We start from the raw sequence: 27660 nt of genomic DNA on the forward strand, positions 1-27660 counted from the left end.
GGGAAGCTGTGTACTCGTGGTGAGCACAGCCCTTGGCCTAAGCTGGTCACCAAACAGCTGAGAGGTGGGACATGGGCTGGTGCACAGCCTTGGGTGTCTGTGTGGATGTGGGCTAAGGCTCAGTGCACAAAGCTGTGCTCACCTCAGACTGCCCCTGGCTACACAAATGTACCCGCAGTCAGGCTCTCCCTAGCCTGGGCAAAATAGGCTCAGTTCTGCTTAAATTAAAACTTTGTTTTGGCAACTGATTTTGGAAGGCAGAGCCCCCAAGATAAATGAAGTTGAAAGGCTGGGTCCCTCTTGGCTTCTGGAGTGACCTGGAGGGATGTATGAGGCAGGAGACTTCACTGCAGAGGGCCCAGGTCTCCACATCATGCCTTGCACTACTGTTGGTGCAGGCTTGTGAGGCAGAAGAGGAAAATGAGCTACTCTGCTTCTGAGTTGTCCTGTCCCAGCTTCTCCCTGCAATTTAAGTATGATTCATTGAATATATGAATGAGAACCAGTCATCTGGAGTTTTTATGCTTTCTGTGTTTGTCAAATTATGTCAAAGACTGTTGGATTCCCAGCAAGGTGAATGCCTTAAGGCCGTAAGCCTTATTTACAGAGGAAAAGCAGTATCTTAAAGCACCGAAAAACACTCTGATCTTTGGGGTGTTTTTTAAGGTAACTACAGACTAAGCAGGTGGACTTCATTTCAACTGTTTTAACAGATTTATACAATGAACACCATGCTAATTATACAGTAGTTATCCAGCATTAATGAAGTTATACAGACAATGAGATTTGCAACATTAACTTTTAATCTTGTTTTCTGTAATGATTTTTCTTCCCTAATGGAAACACATGCTTACCTATGCAGGATTTTTTGACCATTATTTTATAATTAAACTATGAATTCCACTTGTTGTAACTCCAGCCTGGGCAGGCATTAATATACCTGGAATGAGTGGATGTATTCTTAAAGATCTTTTAAATTTCTAACTTTGAATAATTTGTCTCTGATGCTTTTCTTAATTATAATCCATTCAGAATAAAAGACAATGAATTTTTCCCTTTGAGCAAAGCCAGAATAAATTCTAACGTATCTGCTCTATATAAAGATTTCTTTTTCATTCTGCCAAAAGTGAATACTGCATCCTAAACTACTTCATTGTTCATTAGTGTACAATTAGGCCCATATCTACTGGTATGTGCTGCCTGCTTTGGGCCATTCTGGTGATGCAGAGCAGCTGTAAAGTCGATTTAACAGCCTGGTTAATCCAGGTTTACAGCTGTTTTGTGTGGCTGTTGAGGAGTGTTGTGTCTGGGGTGTACTGGTAAATCTGGCCTGTCGAAAAAGAAAAAAGTTGCATTATTATTTTATCACTTCTCAAACTGTCTCTGTCATAAAGCACCCTTTGCAAGTTTTGATTTGATAAGACCTTGTTCTCCATTTCATTGAATAGCTTTAACACCTTTTCTAATTAAAACAGGAAGAAAAGGAAAAAAAAATCATAAAACTAGAGTTTAAATAAGGAAGATATTAGAGAAATATATTTAGTATAGAGCATAGATTAGGAAGTTTCCCCAATTAAGGCAGAAAGATTATATATGACAGTGACTATATTATAACATGAAAAAAGAAGGACACCACGCTCCATACTCCCAGGTTTCCTCAGCAGCAATCTCCTTGCTGGAAAATCACAGAAAGCCTGTACTTCATTCACCCTGGCAGCCTCAGCCCCCAGGGACTAGCTCACTAGATGGTGCAGATCTCTGGAGGTCACCAGATGGTCACTATAGACCAGTCACCTTCCCAGACATGGCTTGTCATACCTCTTCTGCCAGAAAGAGGTGTCACCATGGCTCCCGTAAGGGATCATGACTTTTCACGCAAAGTCCCCTTCTTTGTCTGTTGTGAACCCTTAAGAAAAGCCACCTTGGGATCAAGTGAAAGAGGATTTCAGTGGCTGTCTCTATTCTTTCAGGAAATCCCAATGTGCTGGTATCAAAGATATGAGTGTGACAAGCTTTCCCTCTTCCATGGCAACATCAGGCAGGACAGTGCTGCACAACACAGTTTGAAAGACAATCACAAGCAAACTTCTACTGAAATCAACCAAGTTTTGTCCTTTCATGTTTTCCCTTTAATTCTTTATCCTTCTGTGCTTGATCAGGGCTTTTCCATGCTGTGTTCCTTGCACTTCTTGCCATACCATTTACGGAACTTATTCTCCCTGTCACTCTTTTGTTGATTCTTCTGTTAGCAGTCAAATATGTCTGAGCAAAATATAAGTATACAAACTTAAATCCTAACCTGATTCAGAGTAAGCAATGAAGAATTTAAGAGCTTTTTCACAATTAAATTACTTAAAATCAAAGGGAACTGGCAATATCAGCACATCTACCTCAGCTTGACTTTGTTATCACTATGCCTTAGCTTCTTTAATGCTTATTTGTATGTGGTTCTTGCTTTCCCTTCCATTCCCATTTCTGAGTTCAGCTGAAACTCTGGGGATTTGTCAGAGTAAATCAGCATCAATGCAGAACTCTGGTGCATGAGGGAGATGCAGTTCAAACAAAAAGCTTGGCTCATTGGGGAGAATAAGAAAGAGTATTTTCTGGTTGCAAGTGCTATCAGGCACAGTGTTGGTCTAACTGGAAGCAGAAATTAATGTAAACATAAAGTATTTAATTTATATTATCATGATCGTAAAATTTCATAAAAATTGATCTTTCCCTGGAGATATATTGATTTGCAGTGCCTCTGGTTTCCCAACAGAAAATCTTTCCCTAACAGTTGTTATCATCAGCCATTTTCATGCCTTTTATAAAGAACAAACATCTCTAAAACAAAAAAAGTCTTTTATTTCCCATCAAGTTAAAATAGTGAGCTAAACCATGAAAATATTCAATGTTTTCTCTCTCCTACTATCCCTTTTTGTCCAAGCTTACATAGTGATGGTGTGAACTGGGATAAAACCTACGGAATTCCATGCTTTACTAATGCATGCCAGTTCTAGTGGAAAGGACACTTCAGTGGGTTATCTTAAGTGATGGAGTGCTGTAAAGTCAGATTAGACTGAAATCAGGCTCCCCTCCTGTTTCTCAGTGTGCAAACAGATTGAGAGGAAGAGAACCACTGCCTGTGGGAGTGATCTGTCTCCACACACCAGCGGCAAACAGCAGTGAGGACAGCAGGCACTGAGGAAAGAGGAGCTTTGTTCCCAGCAGACCAGACCAGAGCTGATGTATGGGGGGGGATGAAGCACTGCCCACCTGAGCACCTTCCACACTGCCACTGGCACCAGCCACTTGCATTTCCAGCTCTTTCTGACTCCATCACAGCCAGGGACCATGAATGGATATGGAAAGTAGAGGGGAAAAGGGAGCAAAATATCCCCGTTAGTGTTTACAGTGTAAAAACCTAAAATACTTTTATGCCTACCACCTTTTCCAGAGCTGATGGGCTGAAGGGCCAAGCAAAGCATCCTGTAGGGAAGTCTGAACAGCATCCACACTGGAAGTGATGGCATTATGGCTGCCAAGGAGGTGATTTGGCAGCACCTCATGCTTTTATTCCTCAGCTGCCTTTTGAGATTCACCAGCTGCAGTACTATTATCATGTAGTTCTTCTACAGGCCAATAAAAATCATAACCATTTTCATTTCCAGAAATTACACTGCAATCAGTGTTGCTTCCAATGCCTTTTAACCTTGCCTACCCATTTTCTTTTGGTAGCAAAGGGACCATTATCTCTCTCTGTACCTCTACCAAATGTATAACTACCTCTACTATTTTCTCTATCCTATATTTTTTTCCAGTTTCCTTTTTTTTTTTTTTTTTTTCTTTTGATTAGGTACTATCAAAATCTTCTCTGGACTCATGTGTAAGTTCCATTGACAGCCACATATTTGGTCCAAAACAAGGTGTTCTCTAAATTCAGTTTGAAATAAATAGCCACACATTTTTCCTCACACTAAGGAGCCATTTCTCTAGTAGCTCTTAAGGGTGGCTAGTTCCTATCCTGCATTGTAATGCAAAGGATACATTCCTGGTGAAAAATTTTGTAAAAGAAAAGGAATTCAAAGAATGCTTTTACACTATGTAACAAATATTTGCTTCTTACATCTAACTGTCCTGTCCTGTTACAGACAAATCAGTCACTTACTGAAAAGCAGAGGAATTCTCTCTGTGACCACTCCAAGTTCAGACACATACATTTGCCCATCAGAAAATCCTACCTTCTTTCCCTTTTTTCCTGAATTCTATGCAAAACACTATGGACAAAAGAAAAGCATCTAGACACCTGGCTGGAGAGCCTAGTTCCTTTTTCATCTCCATTTTAACTTTTGAAGTGTTTCTTTAGATCTGATTTCAAACGGATCTGGTGGAGAAAGATGTGACTATATCTGTCATACTAGCAAATAAATAGTCTCCCCAAAGAGACTGCAAGAAGGATGTTATATTCTCAGTAGTACTTTTAACAACGGGACAGGTTTGATGCTTGGTCTCAAAAGAAGCCCAGTGCTTAGCCACACCTTTCCATCTGGATGGAAAATGTGGTCAACCCTGACAACATTATACTGTGTGGGTCATTAAATGTGTGCAAATGTTCCAGTAACACTGTCAACACAGTGGAGTGCAGATGCCCACTTGCAGGCATCATACTGTCTGTCTGTCCTGACTAGGACAATTTGAGGGGTGGTGTAGCTGTATGTGCTTGGCATGGCAGTTCAGACATCTGAAACCTCCTCCCTGTGCTTTCTCATATTATTTTCTAGACTTTCTTCCAGGAGGAATAGAGGTGTCTCCTTCCTTCCTTCCTTCCTTCCTTCCTTCCTTCCTTCCTTCCTTCCTTCCTTCCTTCCTTCCTTCCGTCCTCTAACTCCAGCTACCGTCTCTTACATAACATATGTTACATCTTACCTATTCAGTATTTTCCTTCAAAGCTTATTGAGCAAGTTGAGACCCAGCCCTGTGTCTGGAGAGTGGGACAGCCTCGCCCCAGTGATGCTGGCAGTCAGACTGGTTTTTTCTTACAGAAGCAGTATAAACCATTTGCTTTCCTCCAGGCAATTAGTCAAAAGAAGTGATGACAGGCCAGGAAAAATGTTTCTGTGTCAGGAAGGTAAACATTACATGCTTCCCAGGCAGCTCCCTCTGCCTTTCCCCTTGGCACATGCCAAGGCTGTGTCATGGCCTGTTAAAACACAACTCATCTTTAAAGTTTTTTGCCCTTCATTTTGTTGCACGCTGCAGTCGTTTCATAGGCTGGTGTGTGCTTGCTGTGTTTCCAAAAGACAGAAATAATCAAGGGCTTGCCTCTATCATGTGGCAGTAGATGCAGAGAGAGTTGTGTTGATTTTTTGCAGCTCTGGTAGCAGTTTTGTTGATTCCCAAGGGAAAGGGAAGAGAATGCCCTGCGGAGAGAAGGATGGCCTCTTGAGTTGTTTAAGGGTTGACAATCAAAGGTGTTTGGAAATATTAAAAAAAGTTACATGTTAATCTAAAAGAAAGAAGTTTCCACAGTATTGTTTTGTCTCTGACGTGCTTCATCTTGCTCTTTAAGCTTAGTGAGGGATAAGATTTCCCAAAGTCATGATGACCAACAATGAGACATTAAAAAAAGGCTTGCTTTCTTTCTTACCCAATTGCAAAAGTTAATTTGCATGGAGTATTAGAGACTCTAAAACCTCTGGATTTCATCATAGGAAGTACCAAGGACTGTACATGGTAGGAGGATTGGATTGACCAAAAATCACATTGCAGTCAACAAGTGTGTGCTTGGTGGCATTGGGATCATGCTTTGTTCCAATACAGCATGACAAGTTCTGGAGAAGGATGAAAGGCACAAATTAATTTCTAGGGGGTTCTCATAGTTTGTTTTGCTGCATTCCAGAATTTTCCATAGCCATAGAGAACATTACAGTTTCTCCCAGCTAATTTATAAGGGGTATAGCTGGAAATGCAGGGTAAATGGAAGTTTTCAGTAAGGAATTTCTAAATCCTAAAAGCATTAAATTTTCACCTTAAAGTTTACATAGGCATGGTGTTTTTCAACCTTTTTAACTATTCTTTGTATTATTAAGAAAAATGGTGTTGGACAATCTTGGCATTTGCACCCTTTTAATGTCTCATTTGGCATCATTCTCCCCCACAGCATCATCCTAGCAAATCTCTATATGTTAATAACTACTAACCCCCAGCCACATTTGTCATTCCATTCTAATTTCCTCTGTAATTATGGTTATCTTATGATATTAAGAAGCAGAAATACGTATTCAGATTTCAGTGTGGAATCATAACAATCAGATTCTGCATTTACCTCCCAGATAACATCTATAGCTTGAAGGAAAGTCCCTGTCTGTGTGCCATCACCATGACCACTTACACCTTGCTTGGAGCCTGGCCCAAGGCCTGCTGATGTCAGTAGAAATCTTTCTAATTATCCTGTTGATGACCTGTGGCATGATTCAGGAATTAGCAGCAGGACACGCTACAGCCCCATGGCTATTAAATCTTACCTCATGCAATTTTGTGTGCTCAGAGCTTTGCCTTGTGTAGGGCTGCCATTTTACTTTGCAGAAGTTGTTTCTCAGTGGAGATTGGCAGATACTCTGAAGCCCTGAGCAAAAAAATCTTTCTTGCCTGTTGTTCTCCTTGTTCATACACTCTGCTAAAGCTCTCCTGGCATTGGTACTACCCAGAGATGTTCCTTTTCATGAGATGCAGATTTTAATTCCTATTACCCATTTCCAGATAATATGATTAATTAATTTGAATTTTCGCTTTGGCAAATCTAATGGTGGGATTTTTAATTCTATTTTTTCTTATTTACATTTTCTGCTGTTTTTAGTATTGCTTGGGGAAAACTTCACTTTGTCCTCACAGGAGTCCAGGCAAGTAAGAATAGCTTTTGTAATTCCTATTAATGAATTTTAACATCATGCATCCTGTAAGGGAGTAATGAAAGGAAAACATATGACATATAATCCTAACTTTAATCTAGACAGAGTAAAGAGACAATTGTGTCATAGGCAATATTTAAAACTGAAAAATATATTTAATGATCTGGAAAACTTCCAGGCTAAACCGAATTAGCTAGACACCACTTTAGCAGAAGAAGGTTATATTATCTATTATCTTAAAGAAGGGAGAAAAAAATCCTGTAAATGGGAAAGAACAAAATTATTACCAGAGATAATGAAATAAAATACTAAAATCTTCTTTGTCATGGTTGAATTTTTGGAATCATTTATACTATTAAAATGTACAGCATTTGGTAGAGTCCATAAAAAAGGCAGTCTTCAGTGTTGTAGGATTTTTTCCTCTACAGGCCACAGAGTTTTCCACAGGCTCAGTGGAATGCTCAGTTGTGCAAGAACAGTAAGTGTAGTGGTCATCAATACAGTTCTTACCTGAACAGTGTGTCACCTTCTGCAGTCTGGAAAACACAAAAATGTTAAGACACAGCCCAGGGACAGCAGGTGAAGACTTCTATTGTTCCTATAATATTTCAGATAGTATCATTACACATGGTTTTCTTGTTGTCTTTTAGTAATTTATAAATTGTTAATACATAAATTTATTTATGCACACATTTACAGATATGTGTAAGGTAACATTAGTCCTTACGATAGCTGTCTGTGGGACAGAACTGCTGTGTGACCTGGTAATGTCACTTTCTCTCATGCAAAACATTTGAAGAGCAAGGTCTTCCATTATCTTTCTGTTTCATGTGTATTGATCACCTTCCTACCAGTGCAGGCAAAGGACAGCTGAAAGGACAGAAGGGGAAAACACTGTCTTTGATTTTGAGATTGTTTGTTAGATGGAGCAATAATATGGGGAGCCAGATTTTGTCCATCAAGCTCAGTTAAAGTCTTACATAAAGCCTCAGTGTCAGTGAGAATCATTTCATTGATGCAGCTGAAGCCTGAATCAGAAGGAGTGGGTGTGCAGCTCACACCATTTTTACATAACTGTCTAATTTTGTTCCCAGGTTCTGTACATAAATGGAAGTGACTGACCTATCCTACAGCTATGGAAATCTGCAGCTGAACCAGGTGCACAGCTACATGGAGTAAATGTTGCCTTTTTCCCAGGGCAAGGGACTCTGTTCACACTAGGTATGAAAAAATGGAGCAGGGAAGATTGTGAGAGGAGAGACCAACAGAAACCTACCTAAGGATTTAAACATGTTTAAAAGTTTGAGGTTTCTGACATGAGAAGAATACAAAATATCAAAGCTTACTCATTTGACGAATCTACATAAATAATTTCAACAATATTTATTTTGTAAATTTTGAGGCAGAATTTCAAATGACAGCTCCCAATCTAACACCTGCAGTTATAATCACTTGTATATGCAGGTATCTGATTGCATCTGTAAATCAAATAGTTAGATGTTCAAGTAACTTCAGCTGTGCCTGAAAAATTGCAGATGCAAAAATGCAGTTCTTGCTGAGGTCATGCTGTGTGTTGGGCTATGCATTTCTCTTAGATGCCTCTAGTGAGGAAAAAAACTGCTGAATGATATAGAAACTTATAAATTCTTTCTTCCAGGACAAAGTAGCATGAATTAAAAAAAAAAGGCTACACATAACAAAAAAGAACATATCTTTTAATATTTCTTAGCAAATCTTTGTCATATCTAGTAGTTGTGAGTTTCAGAGTGAGAGTATGCAGAAACTCTATGTAGAAGGTATCATAACCTTTAGATTTTTGTATTAATTTTCATAATTATATTTTTCCTACATATCTTCATCTGATTTGCAACCTAGTAAAACATAATTTTCACTATCAAAGTTTAGACTTTGTTGAAGTACTATTAACTTATATACAGTGTTCTGGAGAATATACTGAAATTTCAGTTTAGATTGTTTGGGGATTGTGTTCATTGCTTGGAAGGAACCTTAAAGATCAGATAATTCCAAAACTGAATTGTTCTTAAAATACCTTTTCATATCTTACCTTATTTTTTTAATTCGCCTTTTTCCCCCAAAAAGTGAAATTCTATTTTTCTGTTTCTTTGTTTTAAAGTAAAGGCACTGGGATTTGGTTTCCTTTGCGATGCAGGCATTTCCCTTATATTTCACCTTGTGCTTGAATGGATTTCAAAACATAGGATGTTCTTCAATAAAAAGAAGCTATGACTGTCAAAGTTGAAAACAAGGTTTAAGGTAAACTATTTGATGGGAAAATTTCCACTTTAAATGCAATTATCAGCAATTAAATTCATGAGTGTTTTCATGGCAAATTGATAACTTGAGTCACACGTGATTAATCTGCACTATTCACAAGGAACTCATCAGAAATAAAAAATGTTACAACAATATGAACTTTGTGTAGGTGATTCAGAGCCAAGGTGGTAAGATACAAATTTTATGCTAATATTATAATTTCACCAGTCATTTCTGACTGATATGTAAGGATAGCCTCTGACTGGTATGTAAGGATATTTTCCTATGGAGTGCTAGGATAAAGGAGTTTATATAATTGATATTCCTTCACTTAAGCAAACTACTGCAGAATTACTGACCTGCATGCCTTATTTAAACATCACAACAAATGATTTTTATCCATACATTGGAAAGATCTTGCTGTCAACATACTCCAGGCTTTGCACTCTGATGCAGATCTGTAATTACAGAAACCTTTCAGCTTTTTAATGGTGATGCATTCTTTGTTTATTTTTCATACCTTTTATCTACAACAGATGCTATAAAACTGTCATCTGCAGATCATTAGGAAACATATGGCAAAATGTGATTAATTTTGTCAGGAGCAATTGTGGCTAGTGACATTTTGGCTAAGAGGACAAAAAATAAGCATTAGCACCAACTGCTCCAGCATGCCGGAGAGCAACAGCAGTAATTTCACAGTGTTATGGGATTCTGTGTGACTGCATTGTATAATGTATCATCCCCCATCTTCTCTTTCCAAGATCACTGTACATCTGTAAAGTAAATACATGGGAGAATATTGCCAATCCATATGCTGTGGGAACTGTATAATTATGTAACATTACTGAAAGTTTGAATTAGAAATGAAAGTATTATTTGTCAATTACATATTGTTAGCTGTAGCATGTTGTTTTGTTTTGTTTTGTTTTTTTTTTCACCAGGTGTATTTTCGTATTTTGGCATAAGGCAAAATAAAAGGAACCATTTCTTTAAAGTATTTGCCTTGTATTTAAATACTTGTGAAAAAAACAGTATAGTGGAGAGTAGCAGATGCAATGGCAAGTTATCTTAGCCAATGCAGTTTGGAAGAGGGAACTATACAAGGGTATTTCATAGATATGCTCTTTAGTCATTTTGGCGGAAGTTCACCATGAAAGTGCGAACTAACCACATGCAATGCAATACTGCATTAACAAACCTACAGACAACTTGAAACAGTAACTCTGCAAGCCATAACCAGCTCCATCCATTCGCTGGGCTGTTAAGCTTCAGACATAAAGATGAACATCTGAATGTCATAATTATACCCGCAGTGATTATTTTACCAGGGAAATCCAGCTACTTTAGATGGCCAATAAGTTTCTATGTTTTCTATGTGCTATATGCCAACAGCAATCTCTCCATGCTGATAACTTCTGCAATATTGTAAATTATTTGGCATTGCCAAAATACAGATGAATGAAACCATTATAAAGTTAGTGGTAAGAGAGAAAGAACTGCTGGATCTGCTTAGCTGGTGCATATTCCATACATGATAAAATTTCACCTTGTTACTTTGTTGTTCGTTGCAGCCAGTCTGTGCTGGACTAAAGTTATGTTGCTCGTTATGGGGAAAAAATGAAACAATAGCAACAAATAAGGATTCTGACATACAGGACAGGTAGTACCAGAATGAAGTTGGATGGCCAAAGGTGGTCTCATCTCATCCAGGCACCCATTCCCTGCAGTGTCATCTGCCAGGGACAGAGCAATTCCTAAAACATTGCAGTGCTTAGCTGGTCATATTAAGAGAGGATGAGATCACAGGCAAAAAGGCCACTGGGAAAAGCAAACTCTTTGGTAGATTTCTTCATGTAACTTTCCCACATATCAGCTGTGATGTTGCTGAATGGCAGTTGTGTGTTTTTCTTTCAAAGGTGACCTGCTAGTGTCATGCAAGAAACAACAGTGTTTTCAAAGTCTGGTATCTGTGGGACAAGGTATTGATTCTTGACAGTAACACCTTCAGAACCATCCCCCAGCCAGTTCTCTGGATCTACCAGACAATTCTAAACCCATTTAAAGATGCCTTATTGTTACTGCACCTAATAGCACATATTATGAACTCCCTAATGTTGAACACCTTATTGTAATGTTCATCATATACCTAGACTTCCACAGGGTCTGCAACCACATAAACTTGCTTTAGACAGCTGCAGGTGTCTTTACCATGTGTGTGGAACAGAAGATGAGGCCAGACTGATATCACGCAGCATTGTGACATTTTATGTCTCATAAACTTCAGGTAAATGTTGTGAAAATTATCTATATATGTCTATATGTGTGTGCATGTGGAATAAGTCCCTTCCTTGTTTTCCAGGCAGAGCATTAAAGTTGTCAAAGTATGTCCATGTACATTGCTATGTCATGCAATTGTTTAGTAGCCAAAGAACTTTGGTTAAGAAGTTTAGTGTTCCAGGTAACTATAAAGAAAATTTTAATGCTATCCCCCTCCCTCAACCCTTTTTTTCCTGTGCAAGATTATCTTGCAAATTTGTTGACTGTAGTGCTTGAACCTTTATGGCAATTGCAGTGTTACTCAATTATGGGTAACAGCATAATGCAGCAATTTTGATTTAACTGTACTTCAGTAATGATGATGTCTACTACTAAAAGCTACATTCTGAAAACCCAGCAAATTAATAACAGTTTTTATGCATACATGGAAGATTCTTACAGTTTCTTTTTCACCTTTTCAGTGGAGTTTTTGAATAGTTAATACCTATCTACTTCTTCAAACACTGTAGAAGTTGGATTTCATATTAAGAACCATTTCCAAGCAGTGTGGCACTTCTGATCCTGGTGTAAAGGTCGGGACTAACAAAGATATTGATATTGTCTTTAAAAAAGAACCCAAAAAACCATGTCGGTGGAGAATATTCATTTTGAAATTTATATGACTTCCTGCCCTTACTTGATTTACAGCTAAATTTTTTTTCTGTCTGCTTAAAAAGATCAGGTGTTTTGCCTGTTCCCAGGATGAAGTAGAATCCTAACCTTTCAAAGCTGACAGTGTTGTACTTCCTCACGTTAAATGCTCTGTCTGTTTATGGGGGCACTTCACAAACAGCACAGGCCTCTCCATTTATTTTTTCCACTGAAAGGGTAAAATGCTCTGGATTGGCACAAATACTAAGGGCCACAAGTGGCCCCTATAATTCAGGACACACCAGTTTAGGTCCCTTTCCTGCCTGAGGGGCCTGAACTCACGTCTTGGTACTGTGCCTGCTTACCAAGGCTCTGGCTGTTGCCATGCAAGTTTCCCTTATTCCTTGCCCTCAAAGCTCTTCCCAGCTGCATGCAGTAACAATTCATGAGGCCAGGGAGGGGCTGAGCAGGACCCAAGCTTGGGAGTTAAGGCACAGTGTCAAGATGCACAGTGCAAGATCACACACTCTGCACCTGTGGGCTGGTTATTTTATTGATTATTTACCCAAAGCAGAGCTGGTTCAGTCAGAAAAAACTGTGCCAGACTGTTTGTGTGAACACACTCATATGAGTGAGACTAGCATGTATTTTTGGAAAAAGACGTATTATATGTTTAAGTCTTGATGTGATAATGCTAGGTTTAAATATCTGTTGTCTTTGAAAGACAGATGAGATAAAAGACATCTGGAAGATACAAAAAAATCTTGCCAAAGAAATAATGCCATTTTATGCTGCTGAAATTACTGGACATTCACCTTGACTGCAGACTTCTCCAAAAATTATTTGTTGATGCCAAAATCCACATCGTTATTTTAAAATCCTAGTCCATGTTTTCTTAAAAAAGTGATAGTTGGTTTCGTATTTATGTTATATGTGCATCATATTTCCTAAACTGTTGTGCATTCCTCTTTTGGAAAGGGTACAGCTGTTATTGAACAACTGGAATAAGTAATTTGAAAGTTACAGAAGGTCTATATCCTACTTCTTGTAAACCCAGATCAATAATAAGAGTTGGTGCAGAAGCAACAGACAAAATGTTCACAGCAGAGAAGGTTTAGAGCAAAAGCCTATTTGTGACATCAGTAAAGGTGAAACTTTAGGTCTTCTCTGTACAGAGCTGAGTGAATTGGATTGTGCTCAGGGGAAAACTCTACAATAGGGACCTGCCTTCAGATAACTCTGATGTTACCAGGCTGTAATAGCTTCAGTCCCTTCCCATCCCAATAGACAAAATCTGTTCTACACTTAATTTGGGTGATTGCCTGAACTAAAACCATCTCTTAGCCTACTCCACCAAATAACATCCACTTGTTAGTTGTGTGAGAAGGGCTGTTCATGCTACCTTTAATTAATAGCCACATTCAGTGCCTCAATCAGAAGTGCAATGCCCTGAGGTTATGCTATATTCAGTGGAGTTATTCCTGAACAGATCACAGTTTGCTGTGTCCAGAACAAGGGAGATACAGAGCTACAGCAGAGAGTCCACCAAAGGGCCATGAGATATGTAACAGACTGGGACACCTCTCATGTAGGGAAAGTTTAAGAGAGTTGGGACTGTTCAGCCTGGAGATGGGAAGGCTTAGGGGTTAACTCATCAGGGTATGCAAATATCTTAAGGAGGGTGTAAAGAAGACAGAGCCAGGTTGTGTTCTGTGGTGCCCACTTACAAGAGGCAGTGACAGACTGAAACATAGGATGGACATCAGGAAACACTTTTTCACTGTGACAGATTTTTTTCATCAAAACAATGGCACAGGTTGCACACAGAGGTGGTGGCATTTCTCTCCTTGGAGACCTTTCTTCTAACCTAGTGATTCAGTGAATCTGTGATTTAAAAGTTGTGTGGATGTGGTCTTGGGCAGTCTGCTCTAAGTGACCCTGATTGACCAGGGGTTTGGATCAGATGACCTCCAGAGGCCCCTTCACCTGAGAAAAAGTGTGAACCTGTGATCCTATGATACTGTGAAAAATTGAAAATAAACATTCATGTATTATTAACGCATATGTCAAGAATCTCTGCCAAGTGTCAGTTCAACTCTTTTCTTGAATTTTGATAAGCATTTGGCTTTGCTAGTAGAAAAGCTAATCTGTTACAAAGGTCAACATTGGAGCAGAAGTGAAAGCCTAATGAGTTTTTCCTGCTGAGAAAATTCTCCCTAAATTTTAACAAATTTAATAACATTCCAATACATTTATTAAAAATCTTTATATAAGCACTTACAGATGAAGTTACCCTGTGACAAGTGGGGTCCATTGGGAATTAGAAATGAAACAGGATATTGGCACCTAAGAAGAAGCTACACCTAATTTATTTGTTTGATTTATTTCTCTGTGATATTACAGCAATCTAATCAAGGAGAAAAATTCTTATATCTCATAATGCCACTGGAATAATAACCCTATATGGTATTCATCATTGCTGGGTGGAAGACATGGAATTTACTGCAATTTACTTAATAAACTTAATTTTTAGAAATAACAATTATGAACTTCTCTTCCCTATAGTACTGATATACTCATTTTTTTAAGCTCTCTTACCAAGGAATATTTGGTGATCAAACTACAGGAAGTTGTAAGAAAACAAATCCTGTATCTGTTTTCAGAGAGCTTTTAGACAAAAATATTTGACTTTTACAGTGGTCTAGTTAAAAAAAGCTGAGCACCAAAACAACATATTGAAAAGGTTTAGCAACATTAAACTTTTACTGATTTCTGGTATTTTTGAGTCAAATCATATTTTCCAGTTACCAATAAAGACTAGGGTCAATACACAATGAATTATGGATATAAGCACCATGCTCCTTCAATGTGATTAATAAACTCTTTTAACTTCTCTGTATGATTTTTTTTTCGTGTGGAATAAGATCTTTACACCCACTGAGGACTGATTTTTGGCCTAGAAAATTTTGTGACTTGTAATTCATAAGGATAAACATTTGATTTACAGATGAAAAAAACAAAATATATTCAGTTGAGGACTGAACTGCCTGCCCTTTCTCAGTCTGTGCTGTTCAGAGCATCTTGGACTGCTGCCATTGCCTGTGACAGAGAAAAACCTGTCTGTGTTGCTGATGTGAAGGATAAAATATTTAGAAAAATTGAATAACTAAGGTATTTTGAGATCATATCTCACAGGTAGCCTCCTGCTGAGACAACAGGTCTCAGGAAATAGAACAGTGGCATTGGCATAGCACTTTGTTTTTATGAGCTGAAAGATGAATAAAAGAATGTTACTGCCCATTCATCCCCAAAATCTATCTTAAGAGAAAGTGAGATCCAGTGGGTCAGTGTCAGAAACTATAAATTTCAAGCTCAGAACTTAACAAAAGTTTTTCAAACTAAGAAAACTCCCATTCCAAAATAGTGATGTGCACATCATTCCTTTGAGATCTTTCCAGAGTAATATTTAAACTGCCTAAAATTTTCATGTTCCTTATTTTTTACTTTGTCATAGAAGAGATTAGTAAAAGCCAGGATGGATTTAAAATGCATTTTTTCCCCTTTATTTTATTTTTATGTGAGATTAACAACAAAACTATTAACATTACTCAATTACAGTAGGTACAAAAATAATTAATTTTTGTGAATTAATATAGAAATGTTCCTGTACTTCAGGTCTGCAGTTGGGATATGATATCCACATAACATTAATCCAGTGATGACTCAAATCTCCTGCTGTCACACAGCAAACTTTGATTGATTTTAATGGGACCAGGGTTCCCCTCTTGCAAATCTTTGAAATAAATTAGAGGCTAATTTTGGACAAAGTCTAGAAATGCTAATAATTTTTTTCTACATTAAAAAAAAAAAAATTAAAAATAAGAATTTCAAAATACTAGTTATATGAAAGGAATTGTATCATAGGGTTTTTTTGGGTTTGTCTTTGCAAATTTGAACTATACAAACTGTTTTCAGCCTGTGCAAACAAAGGAAAATGTTTTTCCTGCCACACACTAAGTTTTCTAGTTATGTGGAACAAGACTTAAAAAGTACAAGCAGAACAAATAATTAGAAATTCTGGGGAAATAAAACTGTAAAAACAGTTGTATCACAGAGGTATTTCCAGAAACATGCATGATAAATCACATACATGATAAATACATGATCCAGCTGATATAACTAACTGCTGAGTACTTTTGTCCCTGAGAATGTTGAACTAGTTATTTAAAGACTTTTAGCTCCTTGGAAAATATGTATAAGGATCATATGACCAGAAAGCTTTTCATACAAAATAGACATTTCATACTTACAGCTAATATTTGCAGAAGTACTCAACTTTAGAGTACTCAAGTTTTGAGGGATATTTCAAGAGGTTTAAGAAAGGCCTTTTATTTTAAAGTTTCTTTTAGAGGACTAATAAAGTATTCTTTCTTACACATACCTACAGAAAAAAATGTACTGCTGATAAACAGAATTGGCTACAGGCCGAGTTAATTCTACATTCTCTCCAATTCACAGATCAATGTTTCTGACCTAGAGGTTACTCAAAAGACATAAAAGTGAGGTTAGATACACAGGCTGCCCCTCTAGAGTTTTTCTCACACATGTACACAAAGGTAGAAGCAGCTTTTTTGGACAGAGCTGCTGTCCAGTGTTCTGGAGGAGAAGGAAAACAATTACTCCATGTGCTGGATAGTAAAGCTGCTGCGTGCCAGTTATCCAGCCTATTCATCCAGAGGGAGTGTCAACCTTATCTGGAGTAGCAGCTCCTCTGTGGTTTGACTGCATCCCAAGCCACTTCTCTATCAAGGGACAGTTCTCTCTAACTCTGTATGTTAGCCTGTGCTATCTTTGAAGAACTTAAAGACCACTACCAGTAGACTTCCAGAAGCCACCTGCTTCACCCAGCTTCCAAAAATTCTGGCAGCATCTGTTAATAATGTATTGCATTACTTGAACCCTTGGTCACAGGTGAAACATCATGAAACATGATCAGGTACCCATGTACCTGATAGCAATAAAATGCATTTTCCATCTGCATCATCCCATAATTCCCAAATTCTCCATTCTCTTGGGAGTTTGGAGTGTACAGGACCGTCTTAACTGTTGTCCAGTCTTTGTATTTAAATTGCCAGAATATTTTCTCAATGCTGTATGAAACTCCTTTTGGAAAAGCACCTGCTGCCTTGTTCAGTCTCATCTCACCTCAGCTGAAGTTCCCACTAATACTGTTGTTGCCACTGATGTCTAATGGCATCCCCTCTTGCAATCAGTGTCTTCCTGAAAACATGGCATGGTGATTTAAATCAGCCAGCTTGGTACTGGCTCTGACCCTCACACAGCAGAAGGTGAGGGCAAAGAATCAGACATTAAGGGAACTTGTGGGGAGCAGAGACATCATGTTTATTTTCTCCACCCCAAACTTCTGGGGTTTGGAGGAAGAGTCTCCTAACCCAGGAATACTTTGGCCATCAGATGTGACAGGAGATCATTACTATAATTTTGGAATTTGCAATCCCTTCATCTCATTCTTCTACCATATTTATGACTGAAGTTTTGTAAAAAGTCAGAGTTAATAAAAATATGCAAAAATATTGGGGTTTAATTATTCTTTTATTTTTCTTCATTTGTTTGTTCTCTGTTTATTATTATTCAGGAAAGTCCATCACAACATGTAGCTTAAGCCCACAATGCCCCTGCAAAATAAGGCAGGAGATAAAAACCCTGCCCGGTTCCCAGCATCCAGTTACAGCCTCAGGCTATGCTGAGCACCTGGTCACTGCTCTCTCCATTGCATCCAGATAATTTCAAGCCTTCCATCTGTGGTGTGCCACAGAGATTGAAGATTGTGTTACACTTTTTGTTGAGTATATACATTTCCAAGGACTAGAATTGAACTTATGTGTATTTTCTTTGGACTGAAAATTGCCTTTAATTTCCCTGTACAATTAGCAAGGGGAATGGCAGGAGTCTGCCACAGACAGAAGTTGTTATATGGCAATGTTTATGGCAATTATCATGCTTACTTGACTCACCTTCATGAATTAATCGTGTTGAAAGAAAATTACCTGGAAAACATTATGGGGTACCAGATAACACAGTGATGCCACATGCCATGGAGACAATATCTTTTAAAATTACTTAATTAGGCATTTGTGGAGAATTCAGGTCTTCTTTAAAAAAAAATTACATTTTTTCACTGACCATTTTTTTAACTGACTCAATACTGAGATTCAATGCCTTCAGTTGGACAGAGAAGTGAGACATAGGTGTGAAATAGGGAGGCAAGGCCAGCTGATGGGACTAAGCTGCTAAAGACAGAGAAACCAGAGTTAGGTGGAGGTAGAATAGATCACCCACTGGATGTTTTCTCTCAGAGAGCAGATGACAAGGCAGTCAGAACATCCAAAACTAAAATAAGTGCAGTTTGAAAAATAACTTTACTTGCTGGGAACTGCAGTAGAAGCTCTGTAGCCCAGGAAAATGAGAGATGGAGAGAGATCTTGGGTATGCTTGCAGAAAGTGGTAAGTAAAGCCAGTGGATCTGGCCTGTGTGGATGCTGTGGTTTTCCCTTCTACACCAGAGTTATACAGTGTCTTATGTCACCAGGCAAATATGAGCAGGCCTGCTCTGAAAATGTCTGGTCTTTGTCACTGAAAACACACAGCCCTGTCAGTAGTCTGAGTTCTAAATTTGGTAAGCCTCCAGAAGAATACTTATGACTTCTTGGAACCATTTGAAAGGAACATGGTGAGAAATCAAGGTGTGGAAGCAAGTGATAATCTTGGAGCTCTGTACTGTACTGTTTTAAAAATGTACCGTGAGTAGTATTGCCAGCAGCCTAGTGTTTCACCCCCCTCTCAGGGTGAGTACATAAACCTTGAAGGCATTGCATGGCCCATGGATCTACCATGCTGTCAGCTCTAGTGGGAAAGATATCTGGTTTTGCATTTTATAGGATATCTAATTTTCTGAAGCTATACTATATGAAGAAAGTTTAAATTATGTAGGACTTTGAAAACTGGCTGGTAAAGCTGTCTGGTGATGAAAACAGGACTTTTAATAATTTTAAGTGAAAAATATGCAGGACAATGCTGGCTACTTCCAAATTGCTTACTGCACAGCTGGAGGCTGATTGTGTATGACAGGTGACAAAACCAGATCTAATTCACTTGCATGCTACATTCTGGCATTTTCTACATACTCCTGTTTAAAAGTTGTAATTTCTGCCACATAAACACAAGATTGCATTTCTTGGCCTTATAATGCAGAGAGCTGGGACAGAAGACAGCAGAAATTTTGACAGCCAACATATTGGAATTTAAAGTAATGCAAAAGATAGCTCTGAAGGCTTCAGGGAGTACAGCTGAGATCATGCTGAATTTTAAATTATACACTCTACACAAATAGCTTGGGGCCACATGATAATTAATAACTACTGTACTTAAGTAGTTGGGAACCCAGTTTCATTTATTATTAATTACAGCTTTGTTTAGCAAATGTTCTCCATGGTAATTGCCTGTTTATCTTGTCTATATATGATGTTAGCAGATAGCTTGGATGAACAAACTGATTAGCAGGAGTCTTAATTATATTGCAACAGTTGTCCTTATTCAAGTAGGTAATTGGAAAAAAAAACCTGTAAAACAGATGAGAAAAGATAAGTTGCACATTTCCAGCACTGGTATCCATCACTCGGGTGTCTGCTATAGGAGTAAGATTAGGTTTTGTGAATGAGTAAGAGTAAAGAGTAAGTTTTAGAAAAAAACAATCCAACAAGACACGAACTACCCAGTGGTCAGTGGGGACTAACTATGATTATATAGGAGAGGCAATACTGGATTTTTGTAATGCAGTTCTAACAGTGGCTTATGATCTCATCTATGAATCTAGAAGGAATTCTCTGAAATTGGGCAAACAAAAGAAAGAGCATTGGTAAGCAATTATTTTCTGGCTTGCCATCTCTGCAAATGACTATGTCTGTACTCACAGATAAACTAATTTCTTTCTGCAGTGGCAATAATAAAAACTGGCTGTATGAGCAAACAGAAGGAATACATTAAAAGTGGTTTACAGCTAATCTGAAAAAGTAAGAAATTTTATAACCAGATATCAAACATCCATTCCTTGGTGCAGGCTTAAAATACTGATAAAGGGCTGCAAGAAGGTTTGGATAAAAAGTAGTCAGCTCTGGATCAGGTCAGCTTTTTCCTACCCAAAACCTTCCGAAAATTTATTTTCTCACTGTCCAGTATTTACTGCCTTGGGGATTTTCTTTTTCTCTGGGTGGGGATGTTTCTGAAAAAACTAACATTGGCAGGAAAAATAATAACCCCAAATTTACTGTGTACCTAGTCAACTAATAACCCATAATTAGATCAAAACAGAAATTAAAATAATAGATTTACCAGAAACTGTAACACCTTATATGTGCAAAGGCTGAAATGTTGCTAAATGAGAAAAATGTTTTCCCCTGGGATTCTTATAACGCAATATAGTGGTGATTGAGCTGAGAAATTGGTCTTGAGCAAAACCAGCAAGAAGACATCAGTCTGCTCCATTAATCACTAAAAGAAGTGAACTTTCTGTATTTATTATCCAAACTATTGTCCAGTTACTTTTTTTAACATACCCTAAGGAGGTGGGATTTTTTTTCTTTCTCTATGTAGGTTCTTTTTCTATGCTAATAATGGCTTTGTACTTGCTTTTGAGCACTTTTACATCTCCAGTTATTTCTCTTGATCCCAATTCTACAGAAAGCTTAGTCAACATATGCCCAAATTTAAGCACATGATGAATCTGGCCTGGGGAGGGCACTGTGCTGGGTTAGTGTAAATTTAAACTACAAGATTAAGTGCTTTGACTGAATCAGTGCTCTGAGGACTCAGTCCAAAAATGGACACCTAATTGCTACTTTCACCACTATATTTAGGCACAGAGAATCTCAAACCCCTTATTTAATCAGCTACCTGAATTTGTGAGAAGTCATTTGCCTGGCTGGTGTCAAGGTACTGAGCTAATATTTAAAGCTTTGTGAGAGTCTCAAAGTTGGCATCCCTTTAGCATCAGGAGTCCCTCTAGAAGAGTGGCTGTGTGGCACAGGGGATAACAGCAATAAAATGATAGTGCTGGGGATGGTACTGCTGCATTGCCCTGCTGGCCCTCCACCTCTCATGGTGATTCATGTTATGGCTCTAGTTTGGAGCAAAGACCCACAAAAGCTGAAAGAGGTTAGTGCCTCAACGGTAATAATCCAGATGCCTGGGCAGAAAGGGGAAGGTGACTATTTCCCTTTGAAAAAATTACACTATTCTGCAGAAAGGCACAGGAAAAGGGCAAAGAAAGATTTAAGTCTCCTGCAAAGGTGGTAGGCCACTGGTGGTGAAGAAAGGAGGGCCAGGTTGTACCTGTCCACAGGAGAGTTTCAAGCACGGTTGAATTCCAGCAAGGCGAAATCAGGCAATACACATCTTGGAGAAGTGGTTTGCTGGATGGCTGGGATGTTGCTTCGGGGTGCAGGAGGCCAAGTTCCAGGCTCCATTATGAACCTGAAGGGATTTGGTGTATCCCCAGTCAGCTCTCTAGCTGAAGCATGGCACTATTGCTCTTCAAAAAATCCCTGGGGAGTGTGGGGTACAAATCTTAGGGCTGCACAGCCCATTGGAGCAGGGGATGTACACTTCATGGCACCAAGATTCTTCTGGGAAGTTTGTCCAAGTCAGAAAATATTGTCACTCTGTTTTGTGACAGATGTTGCTGACTTTGAATGGGGTGAACTTTTATGTCCATAAAATTAGGATGGAGTCATAATCTTTCCCCAAATCTTCTTCTGAGAAGTATTTTGCATCTTTAATCTTCTGCAACAAAATCCAATCCCAAGCCAAAAGTAAAACCACTGCAATGGACCGGGTTTGGATCTGGACGTTTATCTCAGAGCCTGAGATCCAAGAACATTTGTAGCTGAGATTTCTGATTTGGTTGATGGCAGAATAAAGATGTCTGCGTCTGCAGTTAGAGACCCAGCACAAGAGTGAGTCTGAGCAGACATACAGCAAAAACTAAGATGAAGCCTTGACTGTTGGCTGAGTGAGGCTCAGTGCAGTTTGTGCTATCAGCATTGCACCATGACTGCTCACAGCCATCCAAGTACCACAGAGCTGAACACTGTATTCAAACTGAAACACGCACTAGCTAGAACACAGTGACAGACTTCAAAACTTGCCTTTGACTCTTCTCTCTAATCTTGCAATCTCTTTCGTTGAGCTTTCTACAGAATAGCCATTAGAGTACTGGAATTGGTGTGAAGTACATCGTTAAGGCTTGAACATCTGTCCTTTGTAGAACTGACAGGGTCACCTTGTCTGTTTCAGTAGTTTTCATGTATCTCTGAATTTAGGGACTGGATAACTGTAATTGTAAAAGAGCCTGAAGTCACAAAGTGGTCTTGACTGTGTCTGAGACTGCAAAGACATTACTTGATTTTCAATCACAGTTCAATAGTGGCAGAAAAAAGAAGACAATAGCAGGTGTGGAGGTGATGTATGTACCTCAGGGCATTAAGTCTGTGCAATTCCTCTTGCTCATTAGCATCGAGTCCATGTACATTCTCCCTGAATGTCCATCCTGTGTTTGCATTTAACAACTCCACACACAATTTCTTTTGTGCAGGCTTTAAAATATTTTTATTTTCTAAACTGGTTAGGCTTTTGGTCACACTTTCATGTTAAACTCTTCTCTGCCCATTACTGGGAGCTTCTATTCATTTTAGTAGAATCTAGAATGAGGATGTTTCTGTGTAGCTGGGATCAGCCTAGTGTAAATTCTTTTGTAGTGTATTCCAGCTGTTTGAAGTATCAACCATTTCCTATATCACTTTATTTTTTTCTCTGTCAATTTTCAAAAAGAAAAATGAATCATGACACTTCTCTACTACAAGTTCAGGCACTTTCTGCCTTGTGTGAGCAGAGAATCATTGCAGATGTCACATTTATAGCCGGTGTCTCAGAAATCCTTCATACCTAGTGAATTGATCTGACACTTTAAAAATCTATCGGGTGGAAGAGCTGCCATCACCTTCCAAAAACAAGCACAGAATAAGGTGCTGGAGGAAGACGGGGGAGTTGTGTTCATGGAAACAGGAAGTGGGAAATATTGTCTGCATGACCACTTCTCTCCAGTTGGCTCTTGTCATACAGAGGCCGGGCCAGCTGAAGAGGTTATAAGTAGCTGGGTTAGGCAGCTCAAAGCTTGACATACTGGTGAAGCTTAAGATGTGCAGGGAATGTGTAGGTATTGTGGCCCTAGCTGGCAAAAGCTGCTCTGTTTCTGTATCTTGGTCATATTATTGATTCCTAGCTACAGGAGGCTAGCTTTGAGGCACTGGCTGAAGTGCTGACATTGATTTCTGGAACACATTTTCTCTCCATAAGTCCTTGAACAGAAAGCCAGTAGAAGCATGAAAATGAATGTCAAGTCTTCAGCTAGACCCAAGCAGTTTTTAATTCAAGCAACCAGCAAGAAAACACTAAGTTTCTGCAGCTACTCAAATTTCACAGTCATTTCTGTTTTAGTATTTATATTATAGTTTCATCCAGAGTCTTACATAGAATTACAGCTCTGTTATGTTGACAATTTTCAAAATAAGTACCATGGAGCATATTCTGATTTGCTGTATCTGCAGGATCAGAAGTAAATTAACTCAGTGTATCCAAAAACAAAGTGTCCAGGAAGAGTAAGGCATTTAAGCAATCATCATTTACTGAGCACTGACTGATACTCTCAGTGAAATATTGGCACTATTAAAACACAGTTTGACTGAAGATCCAGATTTGAGGGACTAGCAGAATCTATTCTAAATTACTACAGAAAATAATTCTGATAAACTGGAAAATTTTATAGCTCTAGAAATGTGTAAATGGTGGCCTTAATATTCTCTCATGGCACTGCTATTTTTTTGCTTCTTTATTCCTGATTTTTACTCATATAGAAAGTGGAGTGATATAACAATACAGGGGCTGAGTTTAGTGACTTTTGTTTTAAATGAGATTTTTGAAAAAGAAGTTATGTACGAAAAAGTAAATGTTTCAAGCAACATTAAAAAGAGCTTTTTCCAGAAACTGTATTTACAATTTCAATGTTTATTGCACCATAAAATTATACCACTTGTGAAATGATGCTTCATTCTTGAAATAAAGTTCCAGGGAGACAGACTTTGGGTAAAATAGCTGATTCCAGTAATCAAATTCTGCCTGTCAGTATGTACCACAGTTGTTACTATATTGTTAATGTCTTTGGAAAAAAGCTCATATGCCAGATTTTCTACTCTTGTAATTAGAAAATTGTGTTTTAATTACACAAAGAAAATTTGTGATTGTAAATCTGGATGATATGGCTGTTTTTATTTGTCTGTAATAAAATTTAGATTCCATAATATGTATCTTTATACTCAAAACATCACCCTCTTTTTACATGGCTGATTTACTGGGTGCACTGCTTCTAGCAGCAATCACTAAGAAAAATCATCATTGTCCTCTAATTAAATGCAAAATCAAAAAGTGTTGTGATATGACGTAGTGAATCACAGAGATTGGGTAACACAGATCAATATTCTAGGTGTGTAACCTGCATCCCTCCCATTGCTGTGGTTTGCTGGTACAGCAGTTCTCAGGGCTCACAGTGCTGACATCTTTAGCATTTCCTTGACAGTCCTGTTGTAAGGTCTAGAAAGCATAGTCAGATCACAGCAGATTTTACTGAGCTGTTATTTATTGCGCACAAGATGGTGATGCTCTATGACTTATGGTCCCAGAACCAGACTTGCAAATGCCTCTTCTGTTGCCCTGGATGCAATAATTTTAATCTTGAAGTGGGGCTTTCTGTAAGGCATATATTTAAATTTTGGCAGCAAGAGGCAGGATGGCTGTCAGTCTGTCTCTTCCCTAGCATGCTATTGATGTATAGCACTGGAGCTTAGGAGACTCAGTTGAGCAATGTCATTTTAAGAATACAAAAAAATGATTTTAAAAGAACCAAGAGAACCCTCTCTTTACAAAAATGTGTTTTCCCTTTCTTGAACAACTGCACATGCAAAGACCAACCATCTAGTTGATTCTACGGAGAGATATAGCTAATTTATCAATTTGTAGGAGTATGAAGAGAACAGATAAAAAAATAGATATTTCTCTTAAAATGAACAGACTTAAAGGAAATAAAATTATGAGTGTACCTGCATATTTCAGGGTTTAAAAATAAATTGTGTAATAAAACCAAATTAAGTAATTTCATACTATCCTCTAAAATGTTTTCTCTATCTGACTTCAAGTGGTGAATCCATGATGCTTTGGGGAGAGGCAGGATAGTAAAGATTTGTGAAAGTGGAAGAAATAGCTGAAGGAAATTAATGACTGTATAATCACTAGGTTATTTTATAACACCATGTGTTCTGAACTGAAAATAATTTTGCAATACTTTCAATTATTCTGATACAGACCATGTAAGACATCCCTGCAATTAGTAGGTTTAAGGTGTATTTCTGGTTGGTCGATTACAGATGACCACAGGATCAGCAGCATGCTCATAGAAAACTCAAGATCCATTACAGCACTCAGGGCTGACTTGTGGCTGTGGTAAATCCCAAGATGTCAAGTTTTGTGCTCCCCATGGTGCTATACAATTAGGATGATTGTTAACTCTTTTTTGGCAATTTTCCTACTTATGTTTTATAGGTATATTTGTAGCCTGTATTGCATGCTTTTACCACCTCATTCAACAAACCACTCAAGTACTTGAATTTTTTTAGAAGCTGCTGGAATATTATAACCAAATCTATCAAAACAATGTGATTAAAGATACATAAGCATGTGTTTAAATAGCTTGCTGAATACATGATGAGAAGGTGGATAAATCAACTTCTGTAGAAATTGGTGCTTATGGAACATTCACAAGACAAAGAATATAAGAAAATTCACATTCATCCTTGTAATTTATCCTCAGTACCAAATTTAGGAAACATAGAGTGATTAGGATAGCCACACACATTTAAGTTCTTTGTTATGGGTTCTATTTTTTTTCCAAACATTCATTCTATCATAGCTTCAAAATAATTTATTTTGTATCAGGAGTTTATTGTCCTTACTCCTCTAGGTCATCTGAAAAAATTAAGAAAAGGAACAAAAAAACCTGTCCAAACCCAAACAGACAAAAACCTCATCACCAAACCAGTGGAAAATATGAAAGACATTAAAAGCACCGGGCCCATTGCTAATATTCTAATAAAATATCTTCAAATAAAAAGAAATCATAAATGTTCAAAGATGCTTTCAGTGTTTTATGGCATAATAAATGCCTTATATGATCTCATTAATGCCATTAGGCATTTCATTCTTCTATCTTTTTCAAGGAGAAGGAGGAAAAGAAAGGTGCAAACTCTGAGCATAGACTGTGTCAGAGCAAATATACAAGAAAAAGGGACAGTGAGTGAGCAGTAGCAACAGTAAGTTTGTTCATAAAGCAATGATTTTGGGCTTTGCCTGCAGTTACCATGGTTTGGAACTATTTCCTTTTTTTCCTGTAATTTATTTGTACCTTTGAAACTTACATAACCTCCCTGTCTTCAGAGTCTGTAACAACATCCATGAATCACTACAAGCCATAGTGTTTTCTGTTCCTTGCTATCCCAAGCTTCAAGACTCTTCTCATGCAACCTCACAGGGTACCAGCCACTACTGATGCCTTTTCATAAGTAATCCTTTAGGGAAATGGCAAAAATCTTGTTTTAAACTCCAAGCTTTTCAAAAGCCCAAAACACAAGTTAACCAAGATCTGAAATGTAATAAAGTTTGATATAAAAAGAAATAGATGTAATTGCAAGGATGTTTTTGGTTCTTTCTATTTGCCTTTTGTGTGTATGTATGTGTGTTTGTATAAGATGTCAGGATTCTGTTTCCCAGATTTTCTTTGCAACTACTCAGAGATGGGAAATGTATTAATTTTAAATCTAAATCAAACCTAGGAAGCTGACAATAGCATAAGAACCATTTGCTGAACTAACCTGTTTTCAACAGCACTGATTGTGGAAAAAAGACAAGGATAACAACTGAGATTAAGGTATATGTAATTTTTTGTTGCTCCAGCACATCTATTAATTGAATGTGCAATTTAGATCTTCACCTGCCAGTCACAGAAAGGAAATCTATGTATTGGAAACCAACACAAAGGACCTTGGCCACCACAACAGCAAGTCAATTGCTTTGCAAATGGCCGGTTCATATGTGTGCCTCAGTTCTTTGATAGTTATTACCTTTTCCTCCTGTAAAAAATTTCTTTCACCCTTTTAGAAAATAGGTATGGTATCTGAAATGAATGCCAAAAATCCTCAGTAAAATCCCAATATTTTTGCTTATGATTGAAGTTTTTTTGTTACAAGTAATGGTAATAAAAACTGTGTCACCAATAAATCTGCAATTCTCAAAATTCCTGGAAACTGCTTTTTTAGGGATTGATTTAATATTCCATTTGCATGTAGATACTTTTTAGGCCTTCAATTATGTGACCATGATAAATACTCCTGGCTCCAGATAGCCT

Source organism: Passer montanus, unplaced genomic scaffold (genome assembly GCF_014805655.1).
Source record: "Passer montanus isolate IOZ18808 unplaced genomic scaffold, ASM1480565v1 scaffold40, whole genome shotgun sequence".
Classification (NCBI taxonomy): domain Eukaryota; kingdom Metazoa; phylum Chordata; class Aves; order Passeriformes; family Passeridae; genus Passer; species Passer montanus.